Raw genomic sequence first — 23,737 nt, forward strand, 5'->3', positions numbered from 1 at the left:
CATGTCATGCCTTCATTACAAATTTTCCTAAGCCTTCATAAAGAAGTAGTTCAAGTGATGTTGAGGAAAAGCCCTCAAGATATGAGTGAAAAAACCAAGGTGTATCAAACAGGACTTGTTTTTCCTACAGCTTTAGGAAATCTGCTGTATAAATTACTGTCAGATTGCTTTTTCTTTTCTCTTTTCTCTCATTTTTTCTATGCATTTCAACATGACAACTTGACATGATAATATAGGCTGAAGATTGTAACCAGTCTTTAGGTAGTTATTTCATCTCTCTTCCCAAACTGTTCTTTAATGTCCATTATTAATTTTTGAAACTAGAAATATGCTTGTTCTCTATTCTTATCCAATGAAAAACCTGTATAAAGACTTTGCTTGGAAATAGAAAGAAAATAACAGCACAGTCTTTTTCAAGTGGTACTCACTTTTAAGAGGAAAACATTAAAACTTAACCTGGTAAAAATCATATTTGTAAGAGATGTTCTAAAAGAAAAATCATAACATGGTCTTCTGCTAATCTCTCTATCATTAAATAACTTGTATCTAATTAAAATAATCAGATTTATGGAAAACAAGACATAAATTAAGTTTTGGGTTGTTTTTTTTTCAAGTAAAACACTAAAAGTTAGCAGCTGAACCACTGGAAGCCTACTCTCGTAGTACTGGCTCTAATGCATGGGTCCTTAGCTGTAATACTTGATCTCAGATAATGACCAGTACCATAATGTTTCAGAGAAGGAGTCAAGAAACCTTAAGTAAGGTCTCATTGTAATCTTGAGCTGACCCATTTTTATATGTTTTTGTAATATTTAAGGAGAAGTTATATTCTGTCATACTGCATTTTATCTAACACCTAGCATCTAGTGGCATGTAGTATCCTAAGCATCAGCAAGCTGAGTTCGGGGTAAGAGTAAAAGCAGGTCAAGAATATGAGACACTTCCCACTTACTCTTCTATCCTCCAACTGTTTGCAGCTCAGTGGTTTTCTGTGCTGAATGTGGTTTCTTTGTCTTTAGCAACGATCACTGGATTATTTTTCCTCAGAAAATTGTCCATTCTCCCCCTTAACCCATGTAAATTTCTAGAGTAACAGGTCCTTTCAATTATTTTCATTACTTTGCTGCCTGTTCCCTGAAAAGCCACCTTCTGGTTTTTTAATAAATCTGCATCCTACTATATTTTTATTCTAGAAGAGAGTGACCAGTTGATTCCTGACGATCTTCTTCATTATATGAATATCTTCCTCCAAACTGCCTCTCTTCTAAGCTGAAGAGCTCTACACTCAATTTTCCTTGCACAGGAGCTCTTCCATACTTTTTGCCTTTTTCCCCCTCGTTTGCTTTGTTCTTGTGTTTATCCCAAGACATCTGCTCTTGGATTAGTACCCAGTTAGTGTCAGAGACAGCATGCTAGGCTAGATGATCTTGGTCTGAGCCAGTATGGTTATGCTTAAGTTTTTCAACAGCCTGTGCTGTTGTCTAGTATTGCACATTGTATAAACAATACAGATGGTGAATCTGAGAATAATTTAGAAAAATACATGGTTCTCCCACCTACAGTAAAGTTTACCAAGGTTTATATTTAACAAGAATTCTTCACATGGCTTGTGTTTGGACCAACAGTTTGCTTGACCAGACTGCTACTCAAATATTACACGTATTTTGCTAGGCTTTTTTAGATACAGTTTCCTAACTTGAATTAATCTGACTCATTTGTTATGACAGAGAAATGCTAGGGTTTCTTACTTCTGTGATGAATCTCAGTGAATGTTGGTCATTTCGTTCTGTTTAAAAGTAAATGAAAGGAATGCAATAAGACTTCTGGCAGGTTATATCCAGACAGCAAAGACTTACAAGCTGTTCATATCTGAAAAAAAATTTAAGATTACCTTTGTATCATTATTTTTTATTCTTGTTATGTATCTTTTTAGCTTTTGTCTTTGTAGTGAAGATGGGGTGTTTTGCTTGGCCAAGGGTGGTGGAAGGAAGGGAATCCCTTAGACTATGTACTTTGCTTTCTGAAGCACTTCAAAATTTTTTTTTTTTTGGTTGTTTGGTTTGGGTTTTTTTTGATAGGCATTGCAGATCCTATAGTGTCACTTTTTTTCATTCATTAACAGTACTGTGGAAGTTGATGTGAGATAATTTCCTTAAGTTCACAGCCCCTAGGCTTTAATGTGTGATCCCTGATTTTTAGGATGTCTTAATGAACATTTATCTCTTCAAATTAATTTCTATCTTATAATTTGAAAACTGTAATTTAACTTACATCTTCAGGTCAGAAAGCTTCCTTAGGTGATATTATAGCTATGAAAAAACAATGCTGTGCACCATTTGTTAAAATGCATTGCATGTTTTAAAAAGATCATTACTATATAGTCTAAATATTTAGTATGAAAATCCAGCTGTGCCATTTGACTGTCATACTTGCTGTTTTGACAGCACCATTCTTTATGTGCCCATGATTTGTTGACAACTGAGTATCAGGATGCATATGATAGATCTCACTTCCTTGAGGCATTTCTAGTCATGCCCTAATGTTTCAAGTGGTATGGCTGGAATTTCGTTCAATATTCCAGATAATTTAGGAGTCTGATTTTGGATTTCTTGGGATAAATATTTTAAAAGGCTACTCTTGCTTGTGTTAGAAGTACAGTGGCAAGAGAGAGAAAATAAAGGAATTGGTAGGTTGTTGGATGCCTGTACCACAGTTGCTACTAATGTGTGACTATCTTGCAGATTCAGGAATATTTTGTGGATGCCTGATTGTGGGCATTTTATTTTTTTATGTATTTATTCTGTTAACCTTTTCTGTTAGTGCAAAATGGTTTTGATTGCTGTGGTCTCTGTAGCGGTAATACAGATTTCTACCATTCTCTCCACATAAAAAAGAAGCAGAGCTTGCTTGCTTATTATTTATTTTTGGTCTCTGCAGTTCAGAGACTCTAATGAAGACCAAAGTGCTGCCAACATCGTATTTGTCCAACTACTCCGTATCTAAGTTATTTTAATACCCAAATGCAGACACTTTATTGACCAGAATCTTAGCTCTGAGCAGTGAGGAAGCATTAATGTCAGTATTAAGTACTCAAATTTCTTTTGGATGTGATAGACTCCTGTTGCACACAAGAACAAGAGCTTAACTTGTATAATGTTTCTTGTAAATAGGGAGATAGCTTTAAAGACTGAATTAATTACCTGGTTCTTTTCAGTTGGGTGTCTGATTCCCAAGTGTGTCTCAAAATCTCCCTCTCTCCCTCATGTATATTAACAGAGAGAAACATGTTCTCTGAGTAACATTTTACAATATGGACTTCCTTAACAAAGATCCGTTTATCCATGCGGAAGTGGAGTGTGGTCATAACGTATTCCCGTAAAACAGGATCAATGCATAATAAAAGTTTGTAAAGAAATCAGCACGGTGACCTGACTGATATATCGTAGTGAAGCTGTGTCATTAAAATGTGCAAACAACTGTTTGGAATTCAGTATTTTCTTCTAATATCAGTAAATAATAGTGATATACAGGAAGCATAGAAAGTGCTAAGCTGATGTTAATCTTATTATGTCAGTCTATTGTGCTATTCTACAAAGCACGTAAGGTACAAAATCAGATCTTAAAATGGCATCTTTATATTGTTGGCATTTTTTATCATGATAAAGTGCATGACATATGAAAGTACCACAGTTTTCAAGTCCTTAATCCACTTTCAAAATGCATTTTATAAAGGCAGGTCTGTCAAAAAACCATACTGTATCTCAACATGTCAGTTCAGTTATGGGCACTGAAGGATTTGGGTTTGGGAAGTCTTGAGTATTCTCAACTCTTTTGTACTAAACAGGAGTTTGTGTTCTGTGTTTTGCTGTTTCAAAGCTGCTGTAATAGGACTGTAAAAGTTTGCAGTTAGTTGAACAAATGCAGCATTTATGTTTTGTGTTCAACCAATGTATGTTTCCGATTTGCAGAGAAATGCCAGTTAAATTAAAACACATTGTGTGTGTCTGTGTGTCTTGTTTTTGTTATCTCTTCTCAGAAGCTATGCTGCTGACAAGCTTGAATAATTACAGAGGAGTCAGTAGAATACTGATCAATTATTTATTGTGTAATGAACTGATGCTTAAAGAGAAGATTGTCCGTATTGTCCTTGAGCACATAGAGAAAAATCACTGCTGGTACTTGTGCAAATAGGTCCACCATCAGTTAAGATTTGAGGTGATAAGGCAGATGCTTTTTGTGTTGGACTGCATATTGAGATGATAGAATAAATTTGGAGCAATCATTTCAGTTGGGTGTTTATCTCCCCCCCATTGAACTGTGTCCATGTGTTAGTATGCCCAAATATTAAATGTTCATGAGCTGTATTGTATATGCTAATCTGCAAGTGTTTAGAAGAACATCTCTCAAATACTAGACTGGAGCAGGGAGCAAGTTTTTCTTTTCCTGCTTCATTTGTATTTGATTATTCCTGCTCAGACGGAGGATGGGGCAAGTCTTTCTGCCCCATCTGGCCAAAGACCTATGGCAGAGTGGTTTTTTCCAGCAATAAAGCTGTAGAAAATTTGTAACATTTGGTTTTGTTAAAATGTTTACAGTGTATTTCAGAAGTGTGTGAAAACACTGTTTGACAGTTGCTCACCACCTATGTGTTTATACAAATAGTATTATTTGTTTTCTCATCTCCTCTATTGTTATTTGACTTAAATAAAGTGAATAAGTGAATTAAAATGGAAGGATAATGTGATTAAGTATAATGATGAAAAAACAACTAGTGAAAAAAAGTGATTTTTTTTTTTTGTCTGTCGATGTTACTTTGGGCTAAGTTGTTGGAACTGCAGGTTCTAGTGTCTGGTAGATTAATAAGGAATACATGAAGTGAAAATAGAGTCTGTCTTAATTATCTTGAGGGATGCGTCATAGAAGGTCAGGCATAACAGATCCTTGTTATCTGTTCTTAAAGGAAAGAGTGGGTTCTGCATGTTTCAAGAAAAACTGTAATGCTTAGTGGAAGAACCTCTTCTCAGAACAGCCTCAGTTGTTGAACATGGGTGTATTTTCAGTGTACCATAAGCAACCTAGAATATGCTGTGCAGAGCGATCCTATACTAGTGAGAAATGAATTGGAATGGGCTGCTGGGAGGGGTTTGAAGGATGCATCCTTGGAGGTTTTCAAGACAGGCTGAATAAAGCCGTGGGCAATCTGGTCAGACCTCAGAGCTGCCCCTCCTGAGCAGGAGGTTGAACTACAGACCTCCCGAGGTCCCTGCCAAGCCATGCTAGCCTGCTATCCTATCACCTGGATAACCAGGAATTCTCTCCAACAACGCTGCAGTGTTAACCATCACTGCTATTCAAGCATGGGAACACTGGTAATACTCAAAAAAAAAAAACAAAACCCAAACCAAAAAACTTTTCATTTTTAACTGTTAAGCTGGTCTTGTAATAGCAAACTTGAGACTCTTCCTTCTTCCTTCCTACCCAGACCCTCACACTGAAATACTCAGTTGACTAAGACCTCTTTCATTCAGAAGGAGACAATAAGGGGATATGTATTGGGTCTGGCTGAGATGGAGTTAATTCTCCCCATAGCAGCCCTCATAGTGCTGTGCTCTGTATTGGTAGCTAGAAAGGTGTTGATAACACCCCAGTGTTTTGGCTACTGCTGAGCAGTGCTCCCACAGCGTCAAGGCCGTCTCTCCAACATTTCCCCCCCTCCCCTCACCAGCAGGCTGCAGGTGGGCAAGATCATGGGAGGGGACATAGCCAGGACAGCTGACCCAAAAGGATATTCCATACCACGTGACATCAGCTTAGCTATAAAACCTAAGTAAAGGGAGACAGAGCTGGGGGGGGGGGGGGACGACACACATTTGTCATTGAACTTTGTCTTCCGGAGCAACCGCTACGAGTACTGAAGCCCTGCTTCCCGGGAAGTGGCCAGACATTGCCTGCTGATGGGAAGTAGAGAATAAAATCTTTTGTTTTCCTTTGCTTTTGTGTGCGACCTTTGCTTTTGCTTTTTTAAACTGTCCTTATCTCGGCCCATGAGCCTTTTGTATTTTGTCTCCCCTGTCCACTTGAGGAGAGGGAGTGATAGAGCTGCTTTAGTGGGCACCTGGCGTCCAGCCAGGGTCAACCCACCACGGAATCCAGCATTTACGCCAGGAGCGTTCTTGATCTGCCCACTGCAGCTGTCTTGGCATGCAGGACTAGCAGTACCCAAACAAAAAATACTAAAAAGAGGCTAACAACATTGACATAATGTTCACTGCATTGTTAAATTCAGTGGAATAACTGTATTTTTATGGACATTCCTGTGAAGAGCAATGGCTTAAGAAGTGAAAGTGCATTTGTTAGAGTCAGCATTGTCAACACGTTGGTTTCATTTAGTAGCTTCCTACTACAGATATTCAACACCAACCTGCTTGACACCGGCTATGAACTTTGAGTTGATTACCTGTCACATTAGGAAAGCTCAGTCTTGCCAGAGTCATCCTGGAAAAGAAAAATGCATGCAATAGTCCTAGCACCTGTTGGTGTCTTGTATCAGAGCTAGGTGTACTGCCAGAAAAACTAGAATTAAAAAATGTGAAGGAGAAAAAAAAAGGCAAACACCCCCCCCCCACACACACCCAACTGGTTACTCTCACTCAGTGATTCCTTAAAAATGTGCCAGGATCTGTAAACACATCTATTTGCATGTGTTTTGTGTTTTGTATCTCGTGTACAGCTGTTTTCAGAATGTTTTGAGTTAACAAATCCTTGGTGCTGTTGCTCTCTCCATGCTGTTTGCATCTTGATTTGCAGCTCATCAAACTATAAATAAGTAGTTCTTGATTGTTCTGGAGTTCTGTCATTTATATGTTAATAAAATTTACAAAAGATATGCAAGGATAGGAAAACATAGTGGATTTTCCCCCTCATTTGACCATTGGTTCAGGGTGTAAATTTAAATTCTGACTGAAAATTTAGTTCTGTAGATCTGAGATGCATAATGACTTCCATTTTCTTTGTAATTCTTGATGAATATGAGGTTTTAATCAGAAATTATTAAAAACAGCCCATGGAAAAATAAGGATTTTTAGTTGGTTGGGGTGTTTGGTTTTTGAGAGAGTCTTAACACTCTGAATTCAATTCATATTTTCTGGTTTGCTTGTTTTATAGAACTAAGATTTTATTTCTTGAGTAGATGAGCGAGCTTAAGTGATGTTTTGCTTGTATGAAAACAGGTGATTAAGGCCATTCAGTTATAAACTAGTCTGTTAAAACCTTTGAGGAGACAATGTGTGGTTTAGATTGGAATTTGGTACCCTGACTGATTTCTGTCCTTAAAAAGAGAGAAGCCCTACTGTGCAGTGCTGTGTTTAAAGCATGCACAAAAAATACTGCAAGTATGGTGGTTGATAAGGCAAGTACTGTGAACATTAGATCATTGCCATTTCAAAATGCCTTGAGAGTCCTCTAAACAAATTATCTTAGCCTGGCATTTAAGTGACCCTTAAATTAGTGAAGAGACATTTGAGAAATACTCTTACAGAACTGACATGCAATGCAGAGATAAATTTATCTATCCATACTGCCCCCCCCCCCCAAAAAAAAAAAAAAAAATCTGTAAAGGAATAAAAAATGTGTTTGGACATTATTTGGTCCATTGTCCTTCGTAAGAGTAGGATGGATAGACAATGCACTACTGGCACATATTTGTTCAACTTGTTCTTAATTGCCTGCCTGATGGAGATGATAACTTCTCAGAAAGATTTGATAGATCTTTCTAGGTTTCTTCTTTCTAGGTTATCTCTCTCTCTGGTTAGCCAGTCTTCCTGGATCCCTCCTCTCCCTCACAGTATCTATCCTAAGTCTTAAGCCTTTATCATCTGCTTTCCAGTTAACCCAGTGAGGATTTTATTCCTCTTTCTCTTAGCAACAACCTTACACAGATACGAAGACTCTTACCACTTCTCTATCTTCTTTTATTCAAGGTTAACAACCCTAATTCTTTTCAGCCATGCCTTTTAGGCTGTTTCTTGTGGCTCCCATCTAGACTCCTTAAATGGCCTATTTCCACACAAAATTGGATGCAGTACTCTAGACTGAAGGTAATGAAGGGAATCACCTCACGTGAGGCTTATTCTTGAACATACCAGCTGTATTTTCCCTGTTTGCAGCTGTGGTACATTTTAGTCACTAGTTTGTCTGCTTTTTGAGATGGATGCACAGTATGTTGTTAAGTTCCTAAAGGCATTTCTGGTTATGTGCTATTTGGGACCTTCTGGATAGTCTGGTTAAGATGTTGCAAGTCATAACTTATCTGCTTTATTTATGGTCTCACTTGTCCATATGAAATTTTCTTAAATATATATGTCTTTTTGTTAATTGCGGGTGGTAACATAAGAATCCCTTCTTGGAGCTCATGTGGTAAACTTCTTTAGACATAATTCTAGGCTTTGGTGTTTCAAGCTAATCCTTTTTTAATATTGAAAAAGTTTTGCAGATAAAAAGTGTTTTATTACATACAATACACCATGTTTTGGTGTGAAATAGATCATTATATATAGATAGAATCATAGAATCATTTAGGTTGGAAAAGACATTTAAGATCATCGAGTCCAACCATAAACCTAACACTGCCAAGTCCACCACTAAACCATGTCCCTAAGCACCACGTCTACAGGTCTTTTAAATACCTCCAGGGATGGCGACTCCACCACTTCCCTGGGCAGCCCGTTCCAATGCCTGACAACCCTTTCAGTAAAGAAATTTTTCCTAATACCCAATCTAAACCTCCCCTGGCACAACTTGAGGCCATTTCCTCTCGTCCTATCACTAGTTACTTGATAGAAGAGACCAGCACCCACCTCGCTACAACCTCCTTTCAGGTAGTTGTAGAGAGCGATAAGGTCTCCCCTCAGTATCCTTTTCTCCAGGCTAAACCACCCCAGTTCCCTCAGCTGCTCCTCATAGGACTTGTGCTCCAGGCCCTTCACCAGCTTTGTTGCCCTTCTCTGGACACGCTCCAGCACCTCAATGTCTTTCCTGTAGTGAGGGGCCCCAAACTGAACACGGTACTGAGGTGCGGCCTCACCAGTGCCGAGTACAGGGGAACAATCACCTCCCTGCTCCTGCTGGCCACACGATTTCTGATACAGGCCAGGATGCTATCGGCCTTCTTGGCCACCTGGGCACACTGCCAGCTGTCTACCAACACCCCCAGGTCCTTTTCTGCCAGGCAGCTTTCCGGCCCCTCTTCCCCACGCCTGTAGCGCTGCATGGGGTTGTTGTGACCCAAGTGCAGGACCCGGCACTTGGCCTTGTTGAACCTCGTGAAACTGGCCGCGGCCCATCGATCCAGCCTGTCCAGACCCCTCTGTAGAGCCTTTCTACCCCCAAGCAGAGCAACCCTCCCGCCCAGCTTGGTGTGGTCTGCAAACTTACTGAGGGTGCACTCGATCCCCTCATCCAGATCATTGATAAAGATATTAAAGAGAACTGGACCCAAAACTGAGCCCTGGGGAACACCACTTGTGACCAGCCGCCAGCTGGATTTAACTCCATTCACCACAACTCTTTGGGCCTGGCCACCCAGTCAGTTTTTTACCCAGCAAAGAGTACGCCCGTCCAAGCCATAGGCAGCCAGTTTCTTCAGGAGGAGAATGCTGTGGGAAATGGTGTTAAAGGCTTTACTAAAGTCCAGGTAAACAGATGCATGGTTTTATTTCAACTTTCTTTAAAGGGATTTCCAACCTGGTGTCTTATGCCTTACTGGCAATCAGCTAAGAAATGTGAAAGCTGGTGTTATGAGTAATGAAGGATATGTTTATGTGCCTTTACTAAGTGTTTTTGTTGGTTTATAGCTACCTGAATCCTCTAAGAAATGCTACTAATCTGTGTGATGCTCTGAGTAATGGGTTGCGATTTCTGGGTTAGGCAAAGGGCATTGAGGAGTGCTCACTTAGCTGGATGGCTCCCTTGGCTACCCAGCTGAGGCTCAGAAGGATGTTTGCCCAAGAGAGTGGTGTCCTGCACTTGACATCACTGAGAAGCGCTAATGATCCAACAAAGCCAGCAAGCTGCTATGCTTAATACAGTTATCATTTGTAGTATAGGTTGGACTTTAATTAAATTTCTTAATTAGGCTAAAATCCAATAAATCTAGAAATGGCAATTAGCAGGAGCCAGGTCAGGGGACAACTGTTTTTAACTTGTTATCTTGCCTTTGTAGTTTAGATAAGATCTGAGTTGAATAAAAGTTCTCGTATCTGCTCATGTTTTTTGTCAAAACAAAATTATTTGTTCATGTTGTTTTAATCCTGGCCTCATTTTGGAGACCATCAATTATTTTTAAAAAAAGGGCTATAAATATAGTATGTTACATAAATACATTTTTAGTGCTATATAAGAATACAGTATTATGTATTAACTCTTCACCTGGATTCCTACTGATCAACGCATTCATATTATTGATTCATTAAGTGTCTGTTTCTACCTTAGAAATCTGTGGTGCTGCTCTTGAATCAGGACCTCAGTTCTGAAAGTTTAGTCATCAGTTTTCTCAATTTCAACAATTTCTTATTGGGGTGATGTAATAGTTCTTACAAATTTTTTAATAACTCTGCTTCTTAACAAGAATTATTCATAGAATCATAGAGTCATTTAGGTTGGAAAAGACATTTAAGATCATGGAGTACAACCATAAACCATGCCCAGTAAACCATGTCCTGAAGTGCCTTGTCTACCTGCTTTTTGAATACCTCCAGGGATGGTGACTCAACGACTTCCCTGGGCAGCCTGTTCCAATGCCTGAAAACCTTTTCAGTAAAGAGATTTTTCCTAATATCCAATCTAAACCTCCCCTGCCGCAACTTGAGGCAATTTATTGGAGATATTCTTCAGATTGCAACACATTTCCAAAGAGCAGTTTAAGGGGGCTTCCCTTTTATTGCATGCCTCCAGCCTTTGGAATTAGAGCAGATTGCACTAAAATTCCCAAATACAATTACCAAGTTTCATGGAGCTTAGAGTAAACATATAGTGTATGCATAGGAGAATCTTGTTCCGTGTGTGTAAATCATGTTCTCCTCCCTCTGCAAACATGCTGATCACTTCCTTGTAGCAATACTGTCATATTTTATAAACATCAAAACCAAAAGAGAAGGGATAATTTATCCTATTGCAGTACAGCAGCCAGAGGATCTTGTCGGATAAAGTGATGACTTACTTTCTGTTACCTTCTGGGTGAAATAGTACCAATAAATATCAATTATCTTATAGGTAAATTTTATTTTCTCCCCAAATGTTACTGTTTGGCTTGGTATTTAAAAATTGATGATAATTAGGTGGCTAAGTTGTAATGTATCCAGTAAAACTTAATGAAGTTGTTTTTTAAAATTTTAAAAACAATTTCTCCTTTGTGTGTTAAGTGTTCAGTGGTCTGAAATTAATTAACTTTGAACCCGTCAAATTTTTAATACAGTAACATTTCACACTTAGCAATGTTCCTGTATAAAGTTTAATTCAATTTTGTTTGTTTTACAACAGCTGTTACGCTTTCAGCAAATAAATTGCCATAGTTAAAGAATATTGTGAAGAATCCCACAAGGATTTTAAAAAGCTTCTAGGTGAACGTTGGATGTATGATGACAGAAGAAATTTAGTGCAGGTGTGCCTAAAGTGATACATGTGGAAATGAAGCATTGTAACGTCTGCTAGATTTTAATTGTAATGGATACATGCAACCTAGTGAACAGCTTACTTAAAAGCCTTTGGGCCTTGCTGAACCAAAAAGAACAAATCCAACACCCTGATCTATTAGGTGATAGGCACAGAGGGTGGTAATTAGCACTCTAATGCCCTCACTACCACATAAATGGTAATGTCTACAGCATTAGTCCTCTAAAGGACTCTCTTGACAAAGAAATTCTGTGCCAGAAATATAAGGTCTAAGTATACATCTATTGATTTTAACCCCTTTAAAGACTCTAAATGACATGATATTAAAAATGTTATGTTTTCCTGGTTTAGAGAGAAGATGCATAAGAACTGCCATGTTGGTCAAAAAATTTTTTATCTTGGATGGGTGTATGTGTACATTTTATATATATTTAATTATATATTTTATATATGTAGACTATTGCTGTGTAGAAAAGGACTCAGTATAAGCCAGCTGAATTGTATCTAAGGACCGCATCCCTTTTACATGGCTTCTTCAATATATTTTATCAGCAACATATGCACTTCTGCTGATGGTTGCGCTTTCCTTGACTTTATTGTTCCATTGTCCCTAATAAATATGGATACTTTGATGCAGTAGCATGCATATGTTAGTTCTCTTTTTCTAGTATATCTTTGCTGACTCAAGCAGCAGTCTGTTTCATCTGAAACTTTATTTACTGGGAGGTGTTTATATAAATACACAGTAAAAAAAGGGTGATATAAAGCCAAGTGATCTATCAAACGTGGGAAAAAAAAAGAAAAAAAAACAACAAACCAACCTGAAACCAAACAAAGAATTTATCAGAACATTTCTGTTCAGCATTCAAGTTATAGATAGTAATGCAATGCACAATTTTTTTTTAAAAAAAGCTTATTATTTTATGATTTGTATTAAAGATGGTGTTATAAAGAAAGTGAAAAATAAATTAATACTTTTAACTCTGTCAGGAAAACAGATCAAGTCACAGTATTGCAGATAATTTTATTTGAGATAGACCATCTTAACTGAATTGTGAATAAAAAATATTTGGTACAAGGTATTTGGTATTGCAACAAATTTGACTTGATATTTCCTGACATAATGTTAGGAGAATATTAATTGCAAAATTAACTTGTTATAGAGCGAACAAATTTAAAGCAAGTTTACACTTCTCTTGGAACTGGGTTTACTCTTTTTTTGTTGTTTTGTTTTTGCAAATTTAGTAGGGCAACAGGACATTTAAAAAAAAGGATGGGGGGGAGGTGAGAACAAACCAGCAAAAGAAAGGGGATGATTCACTCTGCATAGGTACGGAAATGAGAGAACAGCACTGAGCTGCTGTTAGGGATGCTGAGCTTGAACTTTATGAGCTGGCAAAGTAAAATAAGCGGAGCTACGTTACTGCTGACAGGCCAGCAAGGTTTTTAAGCTCAGTTTATGTCACGATGATGAGAGCTGTGAGGAACTCCTTTGTGGAAATGTTAGAAGCGGGTTTGTGTCTGTGCCTGGTCCCCACGCTCGTGTTCCTGAAAGGTGGATATTCTGCACAGTCATATGAACGGACCCCTGAAGAGCCAAAGGGAGTGTAACAAATGCAGGACCCCCCCCTGCTCAGGGTATGTCCCCTGTGGACTGTGCTCCTCGGGCTGGCTCCTCCCTGTGTCACCAATATGGACTGTGGCTGTTTTATGGGGATATTGCACATTCCAGCTCAAGTTCCTCCGGGCCTTCGTGAACACCAACAGAACGCTTCGGTGCAGTCACTGTGCCTGGGGCTGAGGGAGCAGGACATTAGGCATCCCAGAAACGGACTTTTCCTGCCAAATCTGTAGCCATTTCTGAACAACATCCTGCTTTGGTGTAGAGCATACATGTTACTGTGTGTATGTAAATTTATATTTTTATATATATATAGATATGATAAAAATGTGTGAGGAGAGGAAGGATAAAGGATTTCGGACACCAGGCTTTAGGAGGTGTGTTTCTAATTTAATTTATTCACTTAGTGGAACAAGATTAGTTTCTCTAATGTATCTTGAGAAGGCTGTGGCAGCCGTATTTTTAGGACACTCAGATTTTCACAGCTGGTATTTCAGCTCCTGCTAGGGAGGCTAGAAGCTGAACTTCATGATATTAAAGTGAAGGCAAAGCTCTGTTAAAATATAACTTGGTGGATTCCTACCTTTCTGTTCCTTAATGAACAAAATCGCTGCAACATATTTTCTCAATTCCTGTTTGTAGGTGTTTACTCCTCAGGAAAGGACCAGGACTCTATATACTCGCGAGGCAATGTTTGCAGGCAGGGGCACTTACCTAGCTTTTGTTAAATCCAACTGATGTCAGTGGAAGAGTTAGACAAGTTCTTGGGCATGCAGTCTTTTAATGAGGTCTGAAACACAAGAAGCAATCATCTTCAAAGGCCAGCTTATGCGGAGATAAGAAGACTTGTTCTGACTTTAATTAGATATATATATGAGCCAGAACCTCTCTAGAAGAGAAGGTATTTAGTGCTTATGGTGTACAAAGGATATTAATGTGATGAGGAGGATGGAAAGAAGTGATGAGGTATTTGTCTCCAATGGGAAAGAGAGACAGAGTTCATTCTCTGTAGAACTTGAAGATGGGAGAGGAGATGGGGCAGAGGGAGAATATAATCCAGTATGTTAAAAAAAACCCTGTACTGAGTTTATAGTTTTGGTATCCAATACTCTTAGACTTTCTTTTATACATGTAAGGTGTGGGTTTGCTGCTGCTATTGAATTAAAGAAGAACCAAAAACGTAAAAACCTTTGCTCCTTCTGTGCATAACAATAACTGAAACAGGGCTTGTAGTGTTCAGTCTTCGGGGCTGAAAATTCTGTGGTAGATAAATTGCACTTACCAACATATATTGATTGCCTATTTTAAGAAATATCACTAGCTCTTTGCATCTCTGGATACCTAAATACCTTTTGACTGGTAGGTGCATTTTCAGTAACAGTTGTAAAATTCTATATGATCTGTTGTGAAGCGTGCCACTGTCAGACATGAAATCCTCATGGTAGAGACATCTGAAAAATTCAGTTTGGTCAATAACTGGACTGGAATTAACCAAGAACTAGAATTTAACAGCCAGCATGCCTACACGTTACTGCTTCTCTACAGCACTCCCTTACAGTGCTCTTGGGGAAACTGGCAAAATGACTGGAGAGGGTTGTCATTCCATCACTGGGTAGTTGTTCCGTAAAGGCAAGTACCTGAAGAGTGTTTGGATTGATTTTTTCCTCCCATCCCCCATTACTATGATTTTAATTGGAAGCTGCTCTTTGTTCATGTAAAACTAGCGTGAAGCCCTTTACTGAAAGATAGTAATGTCTTTGTATCAAACAGTGCCTGTTTCAAACTGTTACGCTTGTCTTTGTTTAATTGGACTTGCTGAGGTTTCTGGGAGAATGAAACTTCTATCATCTCCTCCTGTGAATCCCTTTAACATGCTGTCTCTGAGCAGAAAAATATCCCTTTTATGAGTAGGTGGAATAATATGCTAGCTGGATTCTGATATTTATTAAATGTTAAGTCTTTGTCAAAATCTGGAAGAGAGCACTGAGAAACACAGAATTTGCAGATGTACGTACATGTGTCATTTTTATGATCATTATCAAGTCTTTATGGAGCACGTGGGATCTGTGCACTTCATAGCTGCTACATAACTCTGAGAAATGTAGATATTTGTAACTTTGCTATTAGAATTGAAGCATTTACTAATAATATACTACAAACCTAACATCGTGTTTTAAGAGAGCTAATTGATGCCGTTAGGTATAGAAAGCGCAGGTTTTCTTCCGAGGTAGGGTTAACTGCTGAACTGCAGTCCAAGCACATATGACTCGGCTGCCCTGAGTCCTTTTCACAGTTTGTTGCTGACTCACTGGGTGACCTTGAGTAAACCTCTTCCCTTGGCATACACTGCCTGCAAAGGAGAAGTTCTAGCAATGACCTGTGTAGTTAGTCTTGGATGACGAGTTCTGTGAAACTGCAGATTTGATGTAAATGATTTGTTTTGTTTCATGTTTTATTAGCCTTACGATAGGCACTGTGTGTCGGTAATAAAAAGGAAGATGGGGTATATGTGTCGAGGGACAGAGAGGAGTGAACTGCGAGGGAGGGTTGATAATTAGTTTGCAGATGGGGTGTTGAACCAATTTATCTCTGGCTTCCTTGATTTTAAAGTATATGCCAACTTCTCCTGCAACACTGATTCAAAGTTATTAAGAGGGCTGTGTTTTTAAAAGCAAAAATAATAATAAGAAAAGCTAGTGCTGAAATTTAAAAATCAAACTTCTCCCAACTTAATGTTACTTCTAATTTGACTAGGTATGGCTTTTTGTATGCATACATGTCTGTGCTTAGGAATATACATCTTGCAGAATTAGAGATAGTAGCTTTATGGTGGACTGTCTCTGTAATGGGTCTTTGACATCCTATCTATCCCCTCTTGACAGATAATTTTACCCTGTTCAGACAGAATATATTCTAGCTTTCCAAATCTTTGACCTGTTTCAGATAGCTACCGTTCTTCCTTTTTTTGAACTAACTGTCCAAAAAAATATTGAGTTACAAGGGTTTGTAAAAAGAGCAGCCCCTAAAGCTAGGGATTTGTCTCAAATTAGTGGAAGAGTTTAAGGGAAATACTATGTGATCCTACAAGATCTTTGTAACTTTGTAAAGCAGAAGCTTATACTTTTCCAGTTGTTCACACCATACCAGCTTCCAGCTGGCAAAGATCCTCGGCATAGCACTTGGCTCTAATTTTGGTTGGAATTTTAAACGTACTAATTTCAAATTTTTTCTTATTGAACAACATATTTTAAGACCGCTGGTACCTGTAAGGATCGGGCTTTTAAAGGGAAGGACTGCCATAGACCTGCAAGAAAAGTTTTGTGCATAGTTTGTCAAACCCTCTGAAAAATAAAATGCATACCGTGAAGTATCACTGTTATGACACAGTACAGATTTCTTATGAGTACACAATGGAATTTAAAGCAAATGCTATTATTTGTAGCAATAGTCACATGTGGCAGTTTCCAAACTCATGCTAAATGCTGATGTGAAAATTTCTTACTTCTGAATTAATCATATCAAAGTAAATTAAGCTAAATCAGTATATTCTAGCCTTTGTGTAAGGGGTTTTCAGGGTTAAGATATAAGAAACAGACTTCAGGTTGTTCAGACTTAGGAATCCAGTAATTTCTGTACAGGGCCACCCGTATGTATTTGCTCGTACCCATGTAAGTGCTAAATGAATGTCATACATATTTATATACTGCATGAACTGCTGGGGTAAAATAATAAATAAGCAAGCCACATGTGAGAGAAGCTAAAAGGCCTGAATAGCCTAATAAATCTTGCATTAGACTTAAGTTTAATAAATACTAGGCCCTGAGGAGCACCAGTGGAAGAATATGAGTTCTTTTTGGAAGCCGAAATCTTTGGTTTTCCATTGTGTGAAGGACTTCAGACATACAAATATGTGTAATTGCCTTACCAGTGACAGATGTATGAAGAATTCTTGTTCAGGCTTTAAAACTGCAAAATCTCTAATATCTCAAATAGTGAGGAAGAGAGTTAGTCCATGAGTAAGCTTATGTTCCCTTTGAGGGCCAGTCTAATTGGTGATCTTACATCAGCAATCTTGGTCACTTTGATAATGCAGTACTGAACACTGTGTGTGGTAGTAGGGAGGAAAAATAGTCTTGTAAACCTTCATTGCTCCAGACTGTCTTTTAGTAAGCTGTATAAAAGCAAGACAAAATGGCTTCAATTGCTGGATCACTCCAGGGCACAAAAAATGATATTCAGGAGCTTGAAAGTGATCTGGAAGCAAACTACTGCCAAAAGAGAGCAGTGGCACAACATCTTCCTTCATTCTTACCCCATTCAAGGGGTAAGCCCATAGAGTCTGTGTGGGTTGAACTCCCTACTGGTGCAGCACCAAGCAGACAGGGCAAGAGGCATCAAGCCAGGGAATAAGAGTTGCATAGAACTGTTTTCAAAGCCTGTGCATGTCTGGAAACTCCCCCTGGGTCTGTTTATCAGGCAGAAAAGACTGTATAGAAAGTGTGTTGAAGTGCATTAATTTGTTCCTAAAAGTTCTTGAGTAAACTCACTGGTGTTTAAGACTGTATAAAGAAAAGAATATTCCAGCAAGTTTCTTAATGCACTCAACACTGCTCCTACTGAAGTGCTAAACCCCGTGATTTTATCCTTCGCTGTAGGTGATGTAGTATGGATGGTTGTATAATACTTTGACATTATACTTTATATATGTATAATACTTTGACATCCGGGGTCTCGGAGAGGAGAGTAGGTTGGCTCCTTTGGCAGACTTGGGAACAAAAAGAGCCCACAAACTTGTGTAAACGGGCTGAGAAGTGTCACCAGTCTCAGCCTTCAGCAAAGAAATTTGAGTCAGGGAAAACATTTAATGCTGAGTGTTTTATTTTTTTATTTTCTTTAATATTTTTTTTTAAACGTATAAAAAGACTGGTTCTTAGTGTGAATGAGGCTGTGTAGTCTCTGGCCATGCCACTGAAAGCTTATTGAATCTTTTTTAAAAACATTAACATGCTTGATATTTCATGAATACAGAATGTCATTCACAACTTTATTAGTTGATTACTGGTAGTCTTTAAGGAGATAAAGTCACATGGATAACTCTCCCCCACCCAATTACTACTTCATCCCAGTCATCTTAGTTACCGAGAAAGTCTTTGTATATCTTTATTACACATAAGCACTATGTAATGTAGAGAATATAGATTTGCCTACTTTTGCACACAGAAGCAACTGTGTCCTGCAGTTTGCACACTGTATTTGTCACATAAAATCTAGTAAATACTGTAATTAACTTATTTTCCAAGTGTGTTTTATGGTGTTAAATTGACTGTACAAGCAAGTCACCCTCACATTCTTGTGGAACACCCGCTGAAGATTTCCCATTGCTTCCTAGCTCAGAAAAAAGGGAAAGAATAGGAAGATTTTTCTTTGCATTGACAATCCAATTAAAACGACAAGGTGGCAGGAACGATATCAATTCCTATGAAAGCACTGTTGCATGATGCACTGCCTACCAGCCATTTGGAGGCCCTCCATTTGGGAATTGTGGTATAGTAATCTGCAGTAAGGCAATACAGAACAACACAGAAACAAACTTCAAATGTTGACCTGTTTTTGGTAGTCCACCATTGCTGGCGGAAATTTAAATGAATCCCAAGGAGTGATTTGTTATGGGGATCCCAAACCAGAAAGCTGTAATATAGAGGAGGCAGGCAAGTGAGTGAGTACATGTATGTCTGTCATTGTTTCTAGTATCCATATAAAAATTCTGTGTTTCATCCACCAAAGGCATATTTTGCAATAAAAACAACAGATTAAAACAGATCAGGAAAGTTTCCATCGATGTTCCTAGTAGTCATCGAAGAAGTATTTGTAGGCAAGAACTTGCTGCTTATCTTGTCTTTGATTTCTGCTGCATCAACTTCAAGGTTGATATTAAAAATAAAAAGTAAAAGTAGGAAAGATTCCCAAATGCATTCTGCGCTGTCCTCTTTAGGTTTGTTCACTATATAAAGGATGGAGATGGTGGTTGCACATTTTGCTAAGTGTACGTTACTGAGGATATGTAGAATGTTCTATAAATGTCACATCACAGTACTTGCTGGTAAGTCTGCATTGAAAAGGGATGCCTCTGTGGCATGATCTGTGCTTTTTCTGCCTTGGGCTGTGATGAATTTACAATGTTTTACATTGAGGCTTCCACTTAAATTGTCTTTGCTTTCTGGTGATTCTTTTAAATACCATTTTTTCTATCTGTTTTTGGTGTAGCCACAGCAGAAGGCATCACATTTTCTGGTTGTGATATGGTGTATTAGTTGGAAACTGAATGGGTAAAGGAGAGCGCAAGTGATGTATGTGGGATACAAGTGTTTGTTGCAGACATGTTCTGGCTGTCGACTTGTCAAGGCCCATTCATGAAGAGCTGCATCTGTGCTGCTTTTATTTATGTGTAAATAAATTCTTTGCTCTGCTGGAAATCCCAGGGAATCTGGTACCAAAGCAAACATCACATTCTTAGAAATCAAAGAGTAGAGGCAAGAATGGGAAGATGCAATCTTCTTCCATTTAATTTGTATGCCTGGCAAATATATGTCTTACTGACAAATTAGAAATTAAATTAATATTATGGATATAAAGCTTTAGGCTGGAAAACAAGGTACTGTAGTAAAATGTCATGGGTTTTTGGAAAGAGGGAGTTTTTTAATACTTGAACATTTGGTAATAAGAAGGAACCCCTTCCCTCTGTCCTCCGACTGTCGATTAGAATAACTTCTGACAAAAAGCCAATGGTAATGTACATTCCTGTTAGAAAGCATTTGCTGAGCAAATTTTCTAGCAACTACTGCAGAGAACTCACAGATGTGCTCAGCATTGTATTCCCAAAGGAACTGCCTTTTATTTTGGGGTCATTTTTGTCACCGTCTTCCATGTTTTATGCATAGTCATTTTAACACCAAAAAACCTTGTTTCCAAAAAGTCTTCAAAATATAGATCAGCTGTACAAGGATATAGGGAGGGCTTGTGAAATATTCAGGAAAAATACTTTGCTGTTACCCCATGCTAAGGATGTGATTGTTTATCTTATTTGCCTGCTCTGAATATTAGGGTTGGACCCTGCCTGTTGCTGTTTGAGGTGTGGAGAACAGGAGGAAGGGTTAATACCTCTCTTCTGTGGAAAAAGGAGTTATTTTGAGATTCTTACCCCCCCGCCCTGTACTCCACAGACCCTGCATGTATGGACTGTACATGACATTACCCCAGTTGTCAGAGGAATTGTCCTCAGCTGTTCTACTTTCCAAGAAGAAATCTAAAATATCTGTCCACCTTAGTAATTTTTTTTTTAAACCTTCTACAAGTAATGCAAATCTGTTTAAGAGTTAAAATGGACTAAGATGTCCCATATGAACAGATCTGGCTAAAATCTCTAAGAATCTGAGTGCTTTGTCTATTCTGGGAATCTAAAGGAAAGGGTGGAGGTTGGCATCAGTGTTTACTCTCTTACCTTTAAATTTATGTTGCTGTCAAGATACAATGCCATCTGACATCATGGAATAATGTGTGAGAAACAGAATTTTCACCAAAGATTCTATGTATTTAAGTTTGTAATTAAAAAACCCAAACAAACAAACTTGGATACTTTCTGGCCTTTCCTAACTATTTGGGAAGTGTTAACAAGTGTTGCAAGTCATTGCCATGTAAACAGAAATAAACCCTTCATTTTTATAACACTGAACTTTTATCTAGAGAGCCATTATATAATACAGAACATAACTGAATCAACTTTCTTTGTTTAGCATGTACTGCCATAACTACAAGGTATGAGTATGTTGGTGACTTTATTACATTGAGCAAAATCAGTAATTTATTAAACATCAACTCATCTGTCAAATTATTTCTCTAATAGTTTTGGTTCTTTGAGGAGTTTTTGGTGTGCATGGTATATTTTAAGTTCTGAATGAATTTGAACAAGTGTGGTTTATGCTTTGTTTGTTTGTACATTAACAGATACATTTCCACAGCAACAGCTTCCCCTTTTTATCCTTCCCCCCCTGCAATTAGAAGTAGATTTAGCTTCACAGTTACTGGAAATGAGAAATTAAGTATCCAATTATTTTAAGTTATTTTTGTATTACCATGTCTTTTAAGAAGCTATAGGAAGATTACTGAAGGATTATTGGGTTGTAGGTTTCCAGTGGTGGCTGGTAATTCGTTGTGAATAGCACTCCTAGCAACTTCTAATGACTGGCATAATTAAATGTTTCAAATTTGCCATAGTTTCTGCAAGACTTACTGCCAATTACTCTTCTTTTTTAATCTCACTGGTATGGTATGCCACTGAAACATCCACTTTAAAAAGTAGATATGGTCACATTACTATACTATTTTTCCTATATATGCTATTATTACTGCAACTTGAAACTGCAGGTTCTAGATCTATGTTTCATTCTTCTCTCAGAGCTTTTGTAACCACTGTTCTCTTTATATAGGGAGGCCACCAGGCCAAAAGTATTATTAAGATACTTTTTATTTCTAAATTTACTAGAGAATTTAAATACAACTGTTAATCTTAATGACGAGTTTTCTGGAATCTAAGAACTTCTCCTTTAGAAGAATTGGTATTGTGGAATGAATAGATCTGCTAAAACTTAAGTACATTTTTAAATGTAGACAACTTACCTGGATAACTTATGAATTTGAAGTTGTGGGTTTTTTCTTTTTTCTTTTGAGTTTGGTGGGTATTGTTCTGTTTTGTTGTCATCTTACTGGCCTGATTGCTGTCTTTACTTGTCTTTGACAAGTAAATTCTTGCTTTCTCTTAGATGTTTCTATGTTTACATGTTAACATGGGAAGGCCTTCTCTTTCCCTTTTCTTTGAATGTATTCAGATTGCTTCCAGAAGGCCAGAAGAAAGCAACAAAATGGTGGTTTACGTGGAATAACAATACTGGAATATTTATGAACAGGGCAACTCAAAAAGGATGATGAAGATAGGGTATCTGACGTCATAAAAAATAGAGGCTGTTGGCCTCCCTCTCTCCCTGAGGAGGCTTGTTACTGTATAAGTAAATTGAAGTCCTCTTTTCCAACCTTCTGTGCTACTTAAAGATGCTGACTAAGCTGTTTCAGCACTTTGATCTCCTGCCATGATCTGGCCCTAGCTGTACTTTCATCCTCTTCAAAAGTATTCTCTCACAGCAGTGAATTTGGCCCTAAGGAAATGAGTATGCAGTGTTTTTTTTTTCCTTCTCCATTAAATACTGCCTAGATGGCTGTCTTTATTGAACAAATAAGCTGGTAAGTTATTCCCTGAGGTTTTAGTTTTTAAGCCACTAACAGAATCGACTCGGGAACCTTAAACAAACCACTAGAAATGAGTGCAATATTTCCCAGCAAAGGAAATCATTTAGGACTTATGTTTTTGGGACTGGTACCATTGGATGCAAGCCTGATGTATTTTATGTGAAGTACAGCTTTTTGTGAAGACTTGAACCGTGTACATGGTAATAGACATATCCATCAAGTTTCAGTGCTCTTTAGATGGGGTATCCTGTCTGGCTTCTAGTTCTCTTGCCCAAAAGACAGGGAGTTTGATTGATTCTGTGGCATGTCTGCCAGCTCTCTGCTTTGGAGTCCCCAGTATGGCCATGTCTGCACTTGACATTGCTGAAATTTGTTTGCCTTGTCTGAATAACTTTTACTCAATCACTGACTTACACTTTAACACAAAGGGCATACTATGAGAAGATTTATTACTGAGGAGACTTTACTCTCTTTTCTGTACTCCACAGCATAAATAAAGGTGCTGTCATAGGTGTTTAGAGACTCTAGGAAAGCTGAGGTACATGATACTCATTCAGGAACTTGACTTTCTTCTAGTCATTAAGCTTTGAGTGCTATCTTCCGTAAAGATATCTCCATAAAGATAATTTTATTTCTGCAAATAGATTTTTCTGTGCATGAGAAATATCAATCCAAACTAACATGTAGTACATATCAACAAAAATTTGAATGCTTCTGTTGTTTCCTTTTATGATCAAAATATGGTAAAATATTATCAAGAAATGTGAAGTGAAACAATGTCGAGGCTTTGTGCACCTCTTTTGACTGTTTTTTTTCAGAGAGGAAATTGTCATCATTACCTTTGCTGTACAGGAGAGTTATACACAGAAAAACACAGTTCAGGTTTTCTGAAAGTCAGTCTTGTCTTCTTTTCAACAGGACACGATAACTTCCTTACGTTGGTATATTTTTGGTATTTATAAAGATCCATGGCAATGGCCAGTCTGTATGTGACAATTTATGGGTGGCCACCATGACGATTTAAGCCTGTAGCCCAAACCCGAGTAAATCGTGTTGAAATGAAATACAAATTTACTGTTAGCTACTCTGAGTTAACAGTCTGGATTGACCTGGTCTAATTGTGAAGTAGTTTAGCAGCTTTCATCCTGTCTT

At 38.1% G+C, this 23,737-nt stretch overlaps 1 protein-coding gene across 6 annotated transcripts in view; it reads left to right on the forward strand.

The window, feature by feature from the left end:
• Positions 1–23,737, forward strand: part of JAKMIP1 (janus kinase and microtubule interacting protein 1) — a 172,611-nt gene that overhangs the window by 34,828 nt on the left and 114,046 nt on the right. The gene's annotated exons all lie outside the window — the stretch shown is intronic.

This window comes from Aquila chrysaetos, chromosome 1, assembly GCF_900496995.4.
Source record: "Aquila chrysaetos chrysaetos chromosome 1, bAquChr1.4, whole genome shotgun sequence".
Classification (NCBI taxonomy): Eukaryota; Metazoa; Chordata; class Aves; order Accipitriformes; family Accipitridae; genus Aquila; species Aquila chrysaetos.